At 38.5% G+C, this 20,274-nt stretch overlaps 1 protein-coding gene across 1 annotated transcript in view; it reads left to right on the top strand.

Moving 5' to 3' along the window:
* The first annotated feature begins 290 nt into the window (after positions 1-290).
* The window catches only part of LOC129207017 (alpha-1-antiproteinase F-like), a 74,267-nt gene continuing 54,283 nt past the window's right edge, over positions 291-20,274 (top strand). Inside the window, exon 1 of the mRNA XM_054827316.1 lies at positions 291-489. The gene's annotated coding sequence lies outside the window, so the exon portion shown is untranslated. The remainder of the gene's footprint in view (positions 490-20,274) is intronic.

Here is a 20,274-nt window from a genome sequence, read left to right as displayed (position 1 = left end):
TTATCTGCCCAGCCAACGGACCAGAAGAAAGCTGCAATCCTATTTGTGACTTCTGTACGTCAGTGCAAATGACTGAGCACATGGAGATGTTATGCAGAGCTGTCTAGCTGTCTGTGGTGGCCTTGAGTCTTTAGCAGCAGCTCTTTTTCCTATATTGCGTGGTCCGATAGTGACAAAACAGTTGAAGGTCGTCTTTAAAAGTCCATTGTAAGTTGATGCCAGAGTTTTCCTTGGTCTTCCTGCTTCAGAGGAAGTCTCAGAGAATTCTTCATTTCTACAACACTAGGGCTTGCTGTAGATCACATGTTTTAGGCACAAAATGTGCTACAGTATAAAATCTAAAATGCATGTTATAAGGCATAGGGTATAGTCATAACCATGAATCTGACAGAGTGGTACCCTCCTGAGGCTGTACAGCACGGATCTGAACATTAACTGAAACCTAAAGAGGATGCTTCCTGTATCAGCACTTTCCATGACGACTCAAAGGTAGTAAGTGATGTACTCCTGCTTTGAGGGGAATAGGAGCTGAAATACTTCATTTTCAGGATGAGATTTATTCTTCTGCTTGTACTTACCTATATCTCCTGATGGGTCACAGTGTGAACTGCATTCATGGCTTTGTCTACCTTTCATATCTTTCATGGTCTTTGCCTTCCATTTGTGTTTCGGAGTGTATCTGCTTTCCCTTGGTTGCAGCAGCTTGCTCTGAAGAGAGCTAATACATCTGTAAGGGGAAATCAGAGAACAGCACTTATACCTGTTTAAGTTCTTTGTGTTGCAGGACAACCAAAGCTGCTATTTACTGTCAAGGTGATAGATAAAAGACTAATAAAGTGCTATTCTAGTGCTTAGATAATACCAGCATCACTTAAATAAATAAAGGGTAGCTGATCACATAATCTTTTACATCCCACCTGGTGAATGTGTTTCATTAGATGAAATTTTTAGACACAGAACACAGGTCAAATTTTTAGACTGTGGTTGCTGATACTGAAATCCTGTAAGAATATTTTGTAAGATTTCCCAAGATTTTGAATTATGAAATCTTACAAATTCAGTTGCTCTTCAGAGATTTCTTTTGAATCAGCCAAAAATAATTAAGACAACAAACCTCTCCTTTTTGATGTTTTTGGCTCTAAACTAAACCCATGAAAGTAGGTTTGTATGTGGAGCTTCAGGACATAGTGCATCTTTCTGAAGTTCACAAAGATTCAGGTATGACATCTACATTTTATCCCTCTCACTTAGGAAAATGCAAAAGGTGAAAACAGCAGCTAGAAGAGCGTACACAGAACTACATATTCAATAAAAAAAAAAAAAAGGACTTGCTGTTTAGCATTCAAGCTGTTAAAGCTAATTCTAGTTTCTGTAGTAATAGTATCAATCTGCAAATAGTATTACAGGCAGTGATTTCAGCTCACCTATTAATTCAGACAAAAAAAATCTTACATTTGTGAGTCAATAACCAGAGGTTTTTGACATGGTGTCCAGAGAAACTGGAAATCAAATACTCTTCCCCGTGAAGGATCAAGAAGTTGTATCGAGTGTACTGATCACACTGCAGAGCCTGATGTGATGCAGCAAGTGGAATCCTTAGTTCCAGAATTCATAGTTCACATGAACTTCATTATTCATGTATGTCATTATTGCAAGTTCGTTTTGCTTTACAGTTCTAGTAGCAGACATCATCGGGAAGGTTCAATGTGGAACGGAGATCTAGTTGCTGACTGTGTCACTCCAGTACCACCTCATCAAAATGCTCACATTCAAAGCACAAGCATTTCAAGTTGTACAGAGTACAAGATCCTTGTCTTTGTGATTGCTTCACAAAAATTATGTTAGTCTTTTAAAATAAGGTTTGACATTAATTTGTTCAACAATTTAGAACTTCTCCTGAAACACTGTTTAAAATTATCATATATTTGGGCTTATATGCTACATTTATTTTAAAAAGCACTTATACCAAATAATTGATGCTTATTTAAAGCAATTATAACTGCACCTATTTGTAAGGTACTAGATTATCTTGAGGCACATGAAATATTTTATACCAAAATTCTGTATGTAAGAGATATATTGTCCTGCCAGTGATGCAGTCACTTGGACAAGTCATTGCTGTATCTAATATTCTTTGTCTATAAAATGGGATAAGAAAGTTGTTAACTGGTTTTTAGGTTTAGAGGTTAACACACAAAGTCTTTGGATGAAATGTGCTGTCTGAGAGGAATATAATAAGATTAAGTCGAGTCAGGAAGAAGCTGATGCACCAGAATCATGTCTCTTTTCTAAGTTTCCTGTCAATAGTATGTTTTCACATATTCCATATCTAGGTCACCTATTTGGAACAAGGATTGTTGTCTTGTGAAAGAAATACATAGTGCTTGAAAGAGAAACTACAACATTCTGGTATGAGACGTCCCGCTATGTGTCACCCTTTTGTCTCCTTTCCACAGGAAGGACTGGTAGTCTTCTTTAAAGTGCCACTATGGCATTGCCATATATCAGCCCTTTTCTAGTGGAAATGGGGCAATGAAAATAGATTGCAGGATTTAGATGGTTTTTGCATTAAAAGGAATAATCATGATAATAAATGGAAAATCGTATGTTGAGAAGCAGAATTAGCTACTCTCCCTTGTCATTTTGAGACGTGTGCTAAAGTCTTTTCTTCCATGTGCAGGGTGAACATCATCAAAAGTATCTTATTTTCATTCTCTTTTGTTCTGTGCCAGCTCACCATTGGCATCAGTACTGTGTCTGCTGGGTGGATCTCACCACTACTTTTTTATTGCCTTTATGTATATGAAAGCCTATTTGGCACTATGGGAATGTAGGTACCGGACAAGAGAATAATGGTGAAAAGATCTGCCAGACAGATCAGAGAAGTGAAATTATTTCTTAAATTACAGTTTAATTCCTTTTTGTACGTAGGCTGATAACTTAGTCTGGATATTTCTTCAGTGCATACTTCCTATATTTCATATGGCAAATACTGAACAGATGTACTTCTAGTCTGGATAAATTAAGAGGCACACGTTTAGGATATGAAGCTGAAAATTTAGAAAGCAACAGACAATCAAGCTTTGAGCTGAAGCTTTACAGTGACAACAGACTTTCTGCTATAATAGAATGCAGCATTCAAATTGCAATAGCAGTATATCGTGATTATAATAATATATTCACCATATTATTATATTATATTAGAATATGATTTATATTATAGTAGAAGTGTTATAATATATTCCTCACAATATTATATTATATTTTAATATTTTATATAATATTTTATAATATATAGTGAATATTATAATATATTCCTCATAATATTATACGAATTTGAGTTATATGGCTTTGCAAAGACTAGATTTCCAAATCTCCCAGAACTCACTGCTGCATGAAATCTTTGTTCAAAGAAGCACTAAAACTGCAGTAATGTAATACAAAGCTGGGAATAGAAATGAAGATAGTATTTTGACTCCTTGAACCCAGCTGCACTGTCTCTCACTGGGGCAGTCGTGTATGGGAGCGGACTTCCATACTTCTTGTGCCCTAATGAATGCGTCTCCATTGTCACATGATGAGAGGAACACATATAATCGGTCACGAACACGAGGAATGACCATGGTGCTAAGCTGCTGCAGGCTTTTTCAGGAGCGCTCATAGGATCATAGGGTAGCTGAGCTTGGAAGGGACATCAGGAGGTTGTCTAGGTAGAAGTTCGTGACACAAAATATGCAGGCATTGACTCAAAACACGGAAGTGCAAATTCATGATCCAGTTAAAGCATGATTTGAAGTTGGGAGGTATGCTAGACAGAGAGTAAATCTGCTGTAAAGAGCGGCGTGAGCAGGACTGCTTTCAGCGTGAGGCTCCGTGACCTTTCTTTCTCCCGGCACATGACGCTTGGCACCAGAGGCACTTTGCTATGTGTGGCACCAGGCTGCCCAGCAGTACTGCCACGTGGGGTGTCATTCCAGGGCCGGAAAGCTAACCTGCAGATGTGCAAGTTGTGCAACCAGTAGTTGAACAAGTTTTGAGGGTAAGGGCGCAAGGTCTTAGAAAATGATAGCATTGATAAAAAATTAGTTCAAGCTATTGACTATTATGTTAGTACTGTAAATGGAATTGTTTCCTGATACTAAACAAAGAACACAATACTTTGATGGGCTATCAGACTATTTAATGTGCACAGAAATGTGATTTTGGCATGATTAGCAAAAGAAAAAAAACATTTGAGAAAGCCATCTAATCCTGCTTCTTCCTTTTAACTCTGGACAACCAGAGAAACGGTAGCATTTGAAATTGTGATTTCCTCTTTCGTCTAATTATTATGGGAGCTGGAATGATTAACAAAACAGAAAACAAGCACTTAATGGACATATAAAAGCTGTTAAATAGACACAAAAAACACTTATGCTCTGTATTTGCTCTGCTGTTAGTGGTGCAATTTCAGAGACACTACCTCAACCTTACTATTTAACACATGAGTTTTAAAGATTCAAACAAGAGCAGACAGGTTTTATTAACACAGGAGGTCCCTGAAGAAATAAATATTTATTAAACTTTCAGTGATGTAAAAAAGTGGGGTTTTTTTAACCACACTTCAAGTGTTGGTGTACTGCCTGCCAAATACATACCTGGTGAGCTATTTAGAAACTTCCTGTTCCACATGTTAATTAACAGTCTATGAATTTTAACTTAAATCAGGGTCACATAGCTGAAATGTATTTCAGAGGAGGCCTGCAATTGTCATTCAAAGGCATTGCCAAGGTTTTAAGGCCTTGCTATAAAGTGGATTTCACAGCCTGAAAAACTAGTTCTCCAGTAACAACTGGGTCAAAACTGGGAGGAACCCTTATGCAGAGTCACATGAGGTGCATTAGACTGACATGTGAAATCAGAGTTAATCCAAAACTGGAACATCTAGCATAAACCTCTTTGAATCTCGTGGGCAGTGTGGCCTTGGATTCAGATCCCTACACCAGGTCATGTTTCTCTGCTTAAGTTGAAATGAGATTCATTGCACAGGTAGCAACATTCCTGGGCAAAAATCCTCCTCTTCAGTGTATCTGGGCAGATTTTTTGGGGAGCAGGAGCTAAGATGACTGTAGTGTCTCCCACCCATGTTCAGTGCAGCATGGACAGTGCCATACCCAAAGCAGGGGTGCAGCAGCATGACCCCCTCTTCCTACCACTGGCTCAGATGCACCTTGCAAAGAAACAGCTTCCTGATATACAGATATCTTGGTTAGTTTGTCTTTAGAAAATATTTTTTAACTGTTTGCTAGCTGGTGGTATCTGATTTCCAAATGTTTTTCTTAATCTACTTTCCTTACTCTACCCCCTAGGTAGAATTATCTCGAGTTGTTCTTTGTTATACTACAGCTTCCTAACTAAGGTTTCGCTGCATAAATTGTTTTAACTTACATTTACATATTTTAGTGTCTATGCATCTTAATAATTTTAAAAATATATTGCTCCATACTTTTATAATTGATTTGGAAGATGAGATTCACTCATTATTAGACAATACCGCTCTGTCCTTTCCATCGTGTATCACTTCCCCATTCTTTAGCTGCAGCCTTGATGACTTTCAGCCATGGGTACAGACAAACAAGAAGTTTTACTTTGGCAAATTGGAGGCTCAGCTGTCTAGGAAAAAGGCATGTGAGCCACATCTACATGATGTGGCTTTTATCCTGATAGCCCAGGTGCATCTTTAGCTGTATGTGAGTATCTGGGGAGCTAAATGACCCAGAATCAGAAATGGAAGCAGAATGAATAATGGCAATCCAGGGATTCAAGGTTAGGCCAAGCTTGGGTTAACAGCAGTCAGAGCAAAGAGAGAGAGATGTGGAGGAAGTGAGTCCGGGATACAGAGTTCATTGGAAGTGCTGAGATTCTCTGCTTTTCTTGTTACCTTAGGCAGGGAGCATGGGAAGGGAAGGGTGAAGAAGGTAAGGGACGTACGGCAGCAGTCGCTGCTGGGAGCTGCTAGCCTTCGATCCAGCTGTTCTTGCCACACGGCACCTATGATTCCTTCCTTGGCAGTAACAGCAGTAACAGGCATGACTCTTCAAGGCCCTATTTTAGTAATATGTGTAAGGTTATGGCTGTTTGTCTCCTCCAGAAGTCTGGAAACTACTTACTTCACCTATGGATACAGCGGTTCCTAACAAGAAAGACTCCTGGATGTATAGAGTGGAGAATATTAAATAACTGTGTGGAAGCTATATTACCTCAATGTTTGGTACCTGGGATCATGTCTGGATTATGAGGTCAAATTTTGGTATCCACAACTGAAGAAAAAAAAATAATAAAAATTGGGCTGGGTTCAAAGAGAACCTACAAGCATGATCAGAAGGGTTGGGAAATATGTTTTCCACTCTGAAAATGAGTACTTCATTCATTAAACAAGAAATTAAGTCTTTAGAGTTGGACTTACTCTCAGTATACAAATAAACCTAAATGGGGGTCTAAATTGGTTCTTCTGTCTGGCAGATAACGATGTACCAAGATCTAAATATTTAGTGGCAATTAAATGTTGGAAGCTTACCAAGCTCCTCACTATTGGAAATGTGAAACCAAAATTCAGGCGGTTTTCTTAAAATCATGTTGTAACTCAGCCATAGAGGTTGGAGTCAAAGGCATGAGTTAATCCAGGAAAGTTCACTTCCCTATTGTGTACAAGGGATTATCCTGATTATCACTGTAGTCTCTTCTGATCTTCAGATCAATTAGTCGTATACCACAGGCCTGCTTACTCTTTGAAATACAGCTGATCTCCTATGTATTAACTCTCTTCCTTCAAAATTCTCCAGCTGGTGAGTGCGTTGCAAGAACAGGGAGTTCTGTGACCGGGATTCTTGTAGTGATCCCATGTGTGGATTCTCTGGCATGTAAGAAGATGCTTCCACTCATTCTGCATCCTTTCCCTCCATGGAAACATCAATAAAGTGCCTCTGTCCTGGCACCTGTCTTCAAGAAACTTGCAAGAGTGGGACACATGGAAAGAATATAATCATACAAGCCTTGTTTGCTTAAGGAAACAACCTGAAAAAGAAAGTAGTTCCCTTGATTATCACTAACGGTGGTGACACAGGGACAATAAAATATGAAACTAATGATCTGATGTTTGTCTGAATTTTCAGTGACGTTGATAATATATCCCACTCAAGCTCCACTGTGCCATCTGGATTTGTAAGGATTCAGCCAAAAAGCCTACCGTATTTCTTTGAAATGTTTTCATTTTCAAACAGTTGAGAATTCTATGGAAGAAGTTCCCATTTGGAATTCAAATGGGAGAAATGGGTCAGATGGCAAGGAAGCAAAGAGCCAATAGAATAGCCAATAAAAGTGGCTTTTCCCTTAGTGCTTGCACAAACTGTGTGTTGTAATTGTGGATTTTAGGAACTAAAAAAATCAGCTTTTATTTTTGGCCTCAAATATATACTCAACATAAGAAAAATATCCAGTGACTTTAATAAGATTAGCGTTTGACCGAAGGTTTTCATCTGCTCTTGACTATGTCTCTGGATCTTCACCTCTAGTACTGATATCTCTAGACTAACTCCATGACAGAGAAGGAAAATGGGTCAGTGGTCAGTACAGCTCTCAGTGTTTTGTTTTGGTTTTAATATACACATTTGTAATCTTTAATTTGTAGAATATATATGCAGTGCAAGCAGTGTTTTCTCTAGCATGACATTCAAGGACAGCTTTATTGGGTGGTACCAGCAGTCTGTCTAGGCCCGGATCTTGACCTTGATACTTAGAGAAACTATTAACGGTGGGATCTTTAGAGTAATCCTTCCTTAACAGACATTCCTTGCATCTGGTAATTGGTGATTTATAAACTTCATGAGATGGAAGTTGCATCTGGGCCTTCATGTTACACAGTCATGGCTGGACCTGTCTTCCATGAAGTTGTTCAGTCCTTTCAAAATCCTTTCATACTTTCTGTCTCCATGATGTTTTATGGCAATGAGTCCTCCACTGTAGCCGATTACTGTGTGAAAAAGTATTTATTTTTATTCACTTTAAAGCTCATGCTTGATAATTACATAGATGCCCACTGATTCCAAGATGATAAGAAATAAGTAATTGATTTCTGTTCGTATTCTTTGTATCACTCACAATTTTAAAGCTGCCTATTATATCTTCTCCCAGTTATCTCCCTTCCAAGCTGAAGACTCATAGTCTAACTGATCTTTCATCAAAGGGAAAAAAGTTTCATATACCATTTGATGAAATTACCATCTCTCTAAATGTTGTACACTTTCTGATTTTGCTGTATCTTCTGTTGTCATTGTATATTTTCTATTTTTTTCTATTCTTTTTCTCTCCCTCTGCCCCCCATTCCTTTTTGTGTTTTGACTGTTGCTAAGCAGGGAGCTAATGATTTCAGAGAACTCTTTACAACAGGCTTGTGTCTCTTTATGAATGTGTAAGTAGTTGTTCCCACCACCTGCATTGCACATAGTGACATTGAGTTACGTTTGCTGCTCAGTTGCTCAGACATTGTTTCATAAGATTTTTTTGCAGTGAAGTTCATGCTCTGTGACCTTCTGCAACACCAAGACAAGGTCACAGAGAGGTCAGGGATAGAGGAATTAATATGCTAAAGTGAATGCCAGCCAAAAGATTATATGTGTGTATTTGCATACATGTGTGTGGGTGCTCATACACTTTTAAAAGGATGAAGTTGAAGTTCAGCATTGTTTTCAAAGGAATCTGAGTTTAAGTCAGGGCCAGGACTGATCATGGCTTGCTTTTAGAGATAAGCATTCAGCATGTTTCTGAAAAATCCTGGCATCTTGCTGGAGTATATGAGATCACAAGGAATATATTGAATAGTCAGGGGAGGAAAAGCAAAGGAACTGCAAGACTGGGAGTACAGAAAAGATAAGATGTAAAAAAGCAGCTCCTTCTGGTCCAGTCTCGGATGATTTGTACAGTGTATTTCTTTAGGCCTAAGTTTGAATGTACTCACCAACTTCATCCCAGTCTCCTAATATTATTCTGTGTATTGACCTTCTGGTGAAGGCAGAGCTGATAGACTCCATACTCCATGTTGTCCAGATCAGCCAACAAACAGCCTGGGGCAGACATTATCTGGAGGAGATGTATGGACTCTGTGAAAAGGAGAGATGTGCCCAACGTAGACCTTAAAGCTTTGTAGTTGGACGAAAGTGCTTCAATGTCATTTTGTGAAGAGATGGGTTATAAAGTATTGCTCTCAAGAGACAGGAAAAACCTTCTTGTTTTTTTTCTCCTCTTTTGTATTATTACATTTATTTCCAAATTTTTGTAATATCATTTTAGAATATTACTTTGATTTTTAAATCACTCTGTAGTTTTTAACGCCTGGAAGGACGAAATACTATTTGCTGTGCTGCCACCTAGTGTTTAATTTTGAATGCATTAATCTTTTTTTTTTTTTCTTTTTGCTTTTAAGAGTTTTCTTTTTCAGGAATCGGCCCTAGACATACAAATCAAGTCTTCCTCTTGGTTTGAAAAATATAATTGCAACTTCGTCTTATCAATCACTGCAGAGAATTTGGGAGGAACACAATCAAGAGATGGTCTTTATGTAGGAAGAAACTCAAAGACACCCTTTCACAGACGAGAGTGAGGTTAACGGGGGACGAGCCCTACAATCCTGAAGGAGAGCTGTTATTCTAAAGTGCCGGGTTTTGTCTGTTGTTTGCTTTGCAGAGTTCTTCAATCTAATGTCTATTGACTTCCATTTGGTAGGCAAAGAAACATTCACAAGCACAAATGTGCTCAATGACTTTTTTGTGTACAGCAGGTATGATACAAACCACAGTTCAAACTACTCCCTGAGGTTAAACAGAGTTGCGGAGAAGACATTATAGAAGGGATGTATAGCATGTAACATACAGCAGAGTGCAGTGTTAATACAGTTTCCATTGTGGTCTGTTCTGTTTCCAGGTTTTAATGTTGTTATGGTTCAGGATAGGCAAATGGAGTCAGAAAAAAGTGAAAACCAGCCTGATGTGTTCCCCACCTCCAGAGTCAAACCTTTTGGGATGCCTGTGAAGGTTGTATGTAGGCACTTGTAAGACCCAGCAAATCTTGCTGAACTATCTCTTTAAAATTTAACAGTACACCAGGGTCTAGCTGCAGTTTACACCCCCTTGGCCCCCTTCAGAACTGTAAAATCTTGGATCGTGTAAGATTTGTTCTGCCTCCTTCCTGAGGGGTCGGCAGTTTTTGCAGGAAGGAAAGGTGGGATCCGTACGTGTTGCAGGGTTTTATAGTCCACCTGCACTTGCTGGGGCTGGCCCAGGTTTGGAGATTGCCCTTGAGTATTGCTAAACTTTCAATGAAAAGTCTGTGGAGCTAATGGCAGGACTGGTGGCTACTGCCTATTTTGCTGAAATGTGGGAACGGGCAAGTCAAAAGCTGCCATCTCCTTGGAGGGGAGCAGGTCTGGCCACCTGCTTATTCAGGGGTAGTAAAAAAAGGGGGGAAAGTGTTTTATTTCTAGTGAAAGCTTCAGCAATGTTCTTGCCATGTCCAATGGTTCAGTTCATGTCAGTTGGAGATAGAGGGAAGACCCACACATAGAGGGTTTAAGGGAGAGGTTTTTATCTATACAACACCTTGCTTGCATTTGTCTGCTCACAGGAAAAATGCATTTAGAGAGCAGATGTGTCTTTATACTTTAAAATAAAGCGTTGCTTTTTATTCTCCTCCCCCCCCCCCCCCTTTTGGCTATTATAAAAACAATATATTCCTGCTTGTAATGCATTCTATAGTTGCTTCAGACATGTATTTATCCTGTTATGTTTTAAAAATTAAATAAAATTTATTTTAAAGTAGGAAAAGTGAGGAGAGAGCAGTGAAAGACAAAGGCTTAAGTCTTTCTCTACAGTCTGTCTGAGTAGTTTGTGCATTCTGCTAAGGGGATGGACAGGAAAAAAATAAAACAAGCAGAAAATGAATTATATGACTTTAACGGTTTCTTATTTGTCAATATTTGCACATTTAACTTTTAACAGTTAAGCCCCACCCCTACCCTCAGGACCTGACTTCTGCTGCATGTGAACTTTTCAAATCTAAAGGAAAGGAAACATCTGGTGTATCATCTGGCCAAAAAGGCCATACGCATTGCACTGCAATAAGTCATGACAATACATTTGATGTTTTTATTGCATATATGAATAATGTATATTGCTTTGTCTATATATTTGTCATTATAATTTTCCTGCTATAATTAACCCACAAATCATGCTGCAGAAATATATGGATGACTGAATTAGTCAGGTGCCCTACTAATAGTTTGACATCTGAATGTGAGAGTTGAAGATGGCTGTTCTTGGAAAGTACTGTACCTTCATAATTGTTAGTGTATCTCAGAAGATAAATTTGAATGTATCCCTTAATGCTTTTTGCATATCATCTGTATTCTTTACTAGGAAACTATATAACTTTTATGTCATCTCTAACATTTAAACTACCTCATCTGATGTTACTTGTCTGGAAAATGTTTTTGTAGGACAAAGGCAGATTTGCCCTTCATGCAGTCTTGTGGATGAAGAATGGTACTGAGACATAGGAAATTGCTCTTGTTTCTGCTTCTAGCTCCACGAATATCCACAGTCTGGCCCAACAAACTGAGTCCTGAGAGTAAGGGCTGATTTGTGTGTGTTAATCAAATGTGTTTCCAGCCTTGGGGCACATAAAGAGTGCAAGATGCTGGTGTGCATTGTATTTCTGTTGATGTGGCTTGCTCCTTTATGGGGACTGGAAATAAGCTTGAGCAGTATGAGACACAACCTTAGCAGAGTGTGGAATGTATGTATGCTATGGAATGGGCTAGAGTAAGCATTTCTGTTAAAAAAAAAAGAGTAGTGACAGACCTACTGAAAATATTTATGGCAATACAACAAGTCATGAGGTCCAGGCCTTTGGGCACCTGCCCTCCATCTGAACTGGCTGCACTTGCATAAATACACAGCTCTTTGTAAAAGAAGTCTGTGCTACATGGCCAGTAAAACACATTCTTTGTGGCCAGAAGGCCCACAAAGATAATTTTATAATTAATGAAAATCTAGGTGCTAGAACATCAAAGTGACAGCAAAACCCTGAAGAGATTTTTACTGATGCAGACAGATGCAGCCAAGTCTTTCATATCCCAAAGTCATAATTAATCATCAAAGCAGTACCATTTCATTGTATTTAAGACTTTTTATTTATTTAGGATTTTCCTTGAAAGTGAAATGATGCATTTTGTATATTTTTGCACTATTCGACAGCAATCTCAGAAAAAAGTCACATTCAACCTCTATTTATAAGGCTTGCAGAAGTTTGTCAGATCAAGACAGCTAAAGTAAACATGACAAATGTCATTTTGTAGTGCTTAATACCGTTAATCCTTAAAGCATGGAACCAGGAAACCCTTATTCATACTGGTATTTGAAACCTGTAAGCAATCTCATGTTTCTAATGCTGATTTTCTTTTTATTCCACAAAGAAAACAGTATCAAGGCATTTTTCCTGGAATATTACTTGAGGCTATTCAGAAAAAAAAAAAAACACAACAGGAAATTTGGCTCTTTAGCCCTAATAATGGTCTCTTTATTGAAAGGAGACTTGCTTTTTTTGTTAAACAGATTTTCTTATGAAAGGGTTAGAAGTGAATAAACGACAAGTTCAAGCTCATCTGATTTCTTTTGATTTATGTTGACCTTGAAAGAGAGAGAGGTCATGCTGTTGGCAGGCAATAAGAACTAATCTGTTACTAAGTGAGTAATTAAAAGTGAGGCCTTATATATTTTTGTAATGAGTTGACAGCAATTCCATCCCCATGTCATACGGTTGCTCTAATCAACGTGGTCACTGCATTTAGTGCTAAATGAGAAGTTTACAAGAAGTCAGATGACAAACTCTGAAATGTGCAGTTCTTTAAGATGTGCAGATGAATAGACTGACTATATTGTAGATGAGGAAAAACTGCAATAAAAATTAACATCAAGCTGATGTGTGCAATTAAGAATTTTACATTTTTCTAATGAATTGGAGTGGATGCTTATTAGTATGTTCAACTGAAAGATGTAAAGTTGTGTTCAATAAAAAAAATAATCCGTGTTTTGGCAGCTGAGGGACTGTAAGCTTCTACTGTTTAACTGGCATGACTTAAGACTGTTCTGACATTAGGCATGACAGTATTGACTTCCATGTCACCAAATAACCTAAAGAACAGTTGTCTGGTTTAACCTGGCAGGCAGCCAAACACCACGCAGCCGCTCACTCACTTTCCTCCCCAGTGGGATGGGGGAGAGAATTAGGAAAAAAAAGTAAAATTCGTAATAATGATAGAATATACAAAACAAGTGATGCACAATGCAATTGCTCACCTCCCACTGACTGATGCCCAGCCTCTTCCCGAGCAGCAATCACCACCCCCTGGCCAACTCCCCCAGTTTATACACTGAGCATGACATCATATGGTATGGAATATCCCTTTGGCCAGTTTGGGTCAGCTGTCCTGGCTGTGTCCCCTGGCTTCGTATTCACCTCCTCACTGGCAGAGCATGGGAAGCTGAAAAGACCTTGACTTACTATAAGAATTACTTAGCAACAACTAAAAACATGAGTGTGTTATCAACATCATTCTCATACTAAATCCAAAACACAGCACTACACCAGCTACTAGGAAGAAAATTAACTCTATCCCATCCAAAACCAGGACAACAGTCATTAAGAAGTCTGGCTTTTTTTAATTCAGGGTAGTTTTCTAAGTTGATTCAGGGCCTGGATATTCCTGCAAAGTACTGGATGCCTTGGCCCCAATCCAGCAAAATGTAGCAGCTATGTCTTCAATGACTTTTAAGAGTGGCCTGAAGGCTGGGCTTGATCACTCATACTTTTCACTGACAGGAACTCATTGAAGTCAGGCTTGGAGACAACTGGGAAGAGAACCTTAAACCTGTTCTCTGTGTTTCCCATCTGGCCTTTCAAAGACATTACAGAAGCAATGTTGGGCAGGCAGGATGTCCTAGGGAGTGGATAGGACAATGTCATGGATGAGATGTCCCATAGCAGGATTGCCTGCTGTGAAGACAGGTAGGATTTACAGGCAGTTCAGGTTGCTGTAATAACAAAAAACACTGATGGATCGTCTTGGGTATCTGGCCTCTGACAGAATCAGTCATCTGAGTGTAGTTGCCACCTGTAACACCTGCTTAACTATTTTATTTTTCTTTTCTTCTTCTATTTTGAGGTCTTACGTCAACAATCACACAGCTCATGGCTTGTTCTCATGTTGCTTATAGCCATGTGACATCAAATATTTGAACTGAAAATCTAATGTTGCTTAAGGTGGGATTAGCTGAGTATCACTGTCCATCGGTCAGCAAAAGCTGGGGCCACTTCTTTGCCTAATTTCCTTAGATTACTAAGCAGCTTCTACCACAAAACACCAGAGCTACAAGTGCCTATAAAGCACTTTTCCCATTATCCACTCATTGCTCATTTTGGCTGTAAGTTTAGTTATGTGTGATAAAATCTACAGAAATATGAGAGATCAGTGTGATTGGCGTTACAGTCAGGCCAAAGATATTTCCTGCGAGTGGCAACAACACAATTGCATCTCTCAGCCAGCATTTGCTTGGGTCCAAAACTATTGTGAAACAGGCTGGAACTGTTTGTGAATGGGTGATTCTGCCTAACAGATGGTTATACGTAAAGGCAGCCAAGAGACCGTGTATGAGCATTGTGTGTTTGTGGGGGCATGAGTTGTAGCCAGAAATGTCTATAAAGAATCTGCCCTAAGCTTTCTGGTCCAAGATTAAGCAGATATGTCATTTCTAATCCAGTTTTGGGGTAAACTCCTGAAGTATTAAAAAAGAATGTTTCTGCAGCTGTTTCTGCACCAAAAAAAAAAAAAAAAAAAAGTCCAAAAGAAGAACTCAGCAATGTGGATCAGGGAGCTTGAAAGGGCTGATTTTTTAGAACTGCATTTTTGTATTTCCTAGTTAGACCTTTGGACCCCAGCCAGATTTCTGCTGAGTAGGTTGGCAGGGCACAGGAGTGGGATACACAACAGTCTGCTGCCTTCCATGCCCCCCTTCCATGTGTAGTGGTCCTGCTGCATAAAGCCATTAGTGACCAGATTACAGAAAACATAGGGTTTTGTTTCATAGCTTTTATTTGTTGTTCCATTTCCTGTTTCATTCCTATTTAACCTCTGCTCTTTCTACTTCAGACATAGTATCAAAGTGAATTTGGAAATGAACTTCATATGGATGAGAATGAATTGTAAACTATACACGCTATATCCAATATCACTTTTTTTTAAAAAAAATAAACCTTATAATTATTTTTTAATAAACAGAATGTTTTTTATTAATCTAGTAAGTTTTAATAACAGTACATTTCCCTCTCCCTCTTCCAATATTTGTTTCCATCCAAATCATCCCCAAAATTAATCAAGAGCTGCATGTCTTATTACAAAGTCTTTTTGGGGCAAGATGCCTTTGAATTGCATAGATAGACCCTGTAATGGATTGGGGAACTCGACATTTTGATCTTCACGTAAGGTGATTTCCTAGTATAAATATATCTCAGTGTTTGGATGACTGTCTACAATATCAGAAAATCACCTGGAATTAGATGGAAGGTAGCCTTTCAAGAGTGGCAATATTGGAGAGAAATATGTAGGAGGATGCTCTCTGAACGCTATCAGAAGGAAGTACAGTTACCCTTCACAAGTAAAATCTTCTTGAGGAGCTCCTTTTCTGCAAAGCTGAATTAAATGTGTTTGTAACTTGGCGTTACAGTTTTATGAATCCCTCTGTTCATGATTTTAGGAGTTGCCCCAGTGGCTCAGACTTTATGTCCAGGGGGATGGAGCTGAGAGCACTGAGTTCCAGGTGGCTCAGAGAACAAGGGGAACACCCTGCAGTAGGCAGCGATGGCACTGTCTGCCTTGTCACTAGACTCTGTTTTATCTACTAGCACTTAAGAGATTGCTTAAGGCCTGCTGCATGCTCTCCACACAGTTTTTCAGGGTTATGTTAGGGAACTGTTGCTACCTACATAAATACCTAGCTGATTTTTCATCTAACTTCTCAGTCTCATTATCCTTCTGTAGAAAAGAGCTCCCAAATTAGCCATTGTATACACACACATTTCCTTTTACTGTATTTAAATGTCCCAATTTTCAGTTTGTTGTTTTGGTTTAGTTTTGCTTTGTCATTTTTAATTTATATATTTATTTTATTGAAATACTTTTTCTTGTGTTACAAAACATGACACAAAGACCCTGGGTATCTGATACTTTATTATGTTTTCACTTGTTCATCTTCTTTCGAGGATAAAGCAATTCCAGTCTTTTCTAGCTCTTTTCATAGGTTTTCCAGGCACAAGCTTATTGCTCATATTCTTTTGCCCTCTTCTTTTAAATTGTCAGGCCTGTGTCTTTTTGTCCTTTTCCTTGTCACCTGTCTGTTCTGCAGCTGAATGTTCAACATATCTAGGATGTGACTTTGCTGTACTTACTTACCTATAAAGATTGTCTACTTTGTTCCGTTCCTTGTGCAAAATAGCATCTTAGTTCTTGTCTGCAATTTAGGTGAATCGTGCACAGTCAGTCAAAGCCCTTTCTCAGAGTCATTCTGAATTTATAAACCTGCAAGTATAAAAAATTCAAATAGAAAGGATCTATATTTTAATTTCAGAGCATATTACACGTACATACTAAAACTGAGATAACTTTTATTTCATGTTGTTAGAAAGTAAGTTGAGTATTTTCAAGGTAAAAGATGAAGACTTCGAACTTTGTTGCAGCAAATTAATGTAGCCGGTGAAGAGAAGGGAGGAGGGGTGTGATGTTTTTATGGTAGATTGTGCTGTTCATATGATGTCCTGTAGCATTTTGTGCAGTTGGAACTTCTAAATAAACTTATAGCTTTGTACCAAATATAGCGAACTCGAAAAACAGTCAGCTTATGCGACCTTGGAAGTGATGGCTGCAATGGTGAATTCACTGCTTATTGATATTTATCATTAGGTGTCTTCAGACTGAAGAACCCCATTCACTCTAACAGGACTACCTGGACTGATAGTCTTTCTCAGGTGTTTGAGTAGTATTATGCATTGAGCTATATATACTAAATCCTATGTACATCTATAGGAAGAGATAAACTCTCATGGTCACTAAAATGTCATTTACAGTTCCTGGCCTTGGATGCAGATTGTTCTCTATGTGAGATATAATCTCACTTACGTGATTCTGAATACAGTCTAGGGCTAGCTTTCCTAAAAGCCTGCTCAGGAATGAAAGGTTTGGTCTACCATATCAAGGAATGCTTTCTTCTGTGTTTCTTTGGCTGTTGTACATTTCTGGCAGGCTTGCTGGCTGTATTAAGACCTGACTAGCATAAGATTCCTTGGTTTTTTAGGTGAGGAAGGAGATGGGTTGGAGTCACAGTGCTTGCATCATGACTTCTTCATACTGATACATTCAACTGCTTAAACAATTGCAATCAATTAGGTGCATATCTTCTTGTGAGTGCCATGGACAGAATGCTTATTAGCTTCACTGGAGCTGATGGGACATTTTCCCTGGCTTCTGCTGCAAACTAAATTACACATTTTTAGGAATTAATTGTATTTTATTGTGTCCGTCTCAGCTCTTGTTCTCTTCCATTAGCACTTGAACATAGTTGTTTATCTTCTGCTGGCACACATCTTTGTGGCTGATGATGAGGAAGGGAGCCAGTTAGTATGGCTAATACACAATAATAATGATTCACCAAATCATCAACTCTTTGCTGTGTGGATTCTGTATTTCTGTCCTTTAAGTTGACTTAAGATTAAGTGTCCTGCATTCTTTGTCATGTCCATAGTGTGTTGCTTTCCTTGAAATGAGTTTTAAAAAGTGACTGAACTTATTTGAATTAGATTCTTGAATGTTTTTTGCTGGACAAGAGATGATTCCTTAGTGCTATCTATTAATGCAGTCTCTTCCTTGAATGGAAAGAAAAATCAGAGTTTATGGGTTTGGATTTCACCAGGATAAAACTGATGCACAGACAAAAAACTAGGAGAAAGCAATATTCTAATGCCAAATAATCCTCATCATTTGAATAAACAGCTTGAAAGGGATATGCTGAAACGGAGTGAGAACAGTGAAAAATCTTACATTTAAGACAGAGAAAATGCAACACAGAAATATAATGGGAAGCCTAACAGAATAGGCCACAGTTGAATAGGAGGAATCTTGGGATTAGTGGTTCACAGCTTAAATTTAAGTCAAGTATGTGATGTCTTTGCAAAACCGCCAAAAGCAATTCTGGAATAAATTTACCAAAAAGGCATATGGAAGAATAGGAAATAGTTATTTTCCTAATTTGGTATTGGTGAGACCTCATCTGGAGTACTGCCCGGTGTGGAACATCATTCTTTGACAATGACTAGAAAAATTTTAGGGTGCCCAGAGGTGAAAATAAAAGAAATAAAAGCTCTAATCTAAAATCTTACCCTATGCAAGCCTGAGAACAATTATGAAAGACATTGTAATTCGTAAATATTATGACAAGAAGGCCAACGGTAAACTGTTACCAGTGTTGGCTGAGATAAGGCCAGAGGTAATCAGTGGAAATAGACAAAGGATATCCAGATTAAATACTAGAAAAGTCTTTTTTGTAGGATATTTTAGCAGTGGGACAGGTGAGATTTTGTGGGCCGTGGAATCCCCATCATTAGAATTTTTAAGAACAGATGAGTGTCAGGGATAGTCTGAGTTTATTCACTCCATTTTCATAGCTAGGAGTTAAAATAGATCTCCTGCTGTCCCTTCTCATCTAAAATTTCTGTGGTTTGGTCTCTATCATCTTAATGTTTTAAAGGCCTATGAAAGACTGCGCTTGAGATGTAGCATTGGCATGAGACATGTGAAAGGCTTCATGAGCTGGACTAGAGGTGGCTTCTGAAGGTAAAAGGGAGAGAAGTGAACTTTAGAGTTTAGACATCTGTCTTTGATAATGCGTGTGTTGAACTCACCCAGAATGACAGATCTTTCTTGAGTATTCCCATTAAAGTACCACTGGCCTCACCTTTAGATTATTTTTTTATGTGACTTTACATTGGATTTGTTTCTGTTACTAAGTAAATGAATCCGGTAGTATTAGTCTTACATAAGGGACCTACCTATCTTTTCAAATGTGATGTTTGTGGAAAAGATAGGTAGTGTGATGGGAGATGGTTTGTCCTGCATGTGTGGGGTGGAGAGTAAGTTGGTTAGTACATGGCTTGAAATGTCATCTAGCTGGATCTCAGTGATGCAAGCTACAGTGGATGATTTGTGGCTAATGACTCAGATGTTGTTTGTTGTTGGCAGGTCTTCCATTGATCATCATCTTTTTTTTTTTTTTTTTTTTTTTTATATCTGGTTCTCTTCTGGATTTGTTTCCCTTTTTGTTCAGAGTTGTACATGAAGTTGATCTTCATTTTCTGGGCTTTTGATCTAACTGTTTACCAAACCGTTCCCTTTTTATGTTATCTCTTTGCTGTTGACATACATAAAATTATGATCCTTTCTACTTAGTGGCTCAGGTCTTACATGAACTGTAAGTAATATATATTAAATAACTTTGGATAACCCAAAAACTTCTTAAAACCCGCTGTTCCAAATTGCAATAGCTTTGTCTCTGAGGTGAGAGCCTTTCTCAGCAGAAGGTGGCTGGTTTTTGTTATGAATGTCTCATCAGAAACTAATTCCTGCTTCACCTTAAGTAAGTAGTACTTTATTAATGATTTTGCAAGGCTGTGTGAAGAAACGAAAATCAGGGCAGGTAGAGCGGGAAGGTGGCTTATATAAGGACATCAGCGGGACTTCAAGGAGCCTGCTCTTGTGTAAAGCAACCCAATGTTTGAACACCTTGACTCAGTTACAAAACTACTATAATATAGTAATAGGCAAACACTCATCAATGGCATAAAATATATTTACTCGGAAGCTATTAAGACCAATTAAGACTGATTTTGAATTGATCTTCCTGATTTCACATCTGTCTGTCCTCTCATTGTAGCCACGTTGCTTTCATACACTCACAGGGTTTCATAAATAACTGATGTAAGGCTATGCTGCCTGCAATGTGCATGCCCAGCTTTGCCCTGGCTGTGTGCTCCTGTCTCTTCCTTTGCATTAGTTCTAGCACTCATGAGGCCATGTGTGCAATGAAACTGAATAATTGCTAGGGCTGAGACCAAGTATGGGCCAGGACTGCAATAGGACCTGCA

The sequence above is a fragment of the Grus americana genome, chromosome 5, assembly GCF_028858705.1.
Source record: "Grus americana isolate bGruAme1 chromosome 5, bGruAme1.mat, whole genome shotgun sequence".
Classification (NCBI taxonomy): Eukaryota; Metazoa; Chordata; class Aves; order Gruiformes; family Gruidae; genus Grus; species Grus americana.
Note: the sequence above shows the minus strand (reverse complement) of the source record. Positions and strands in the feature narration are given on the sequence as shown.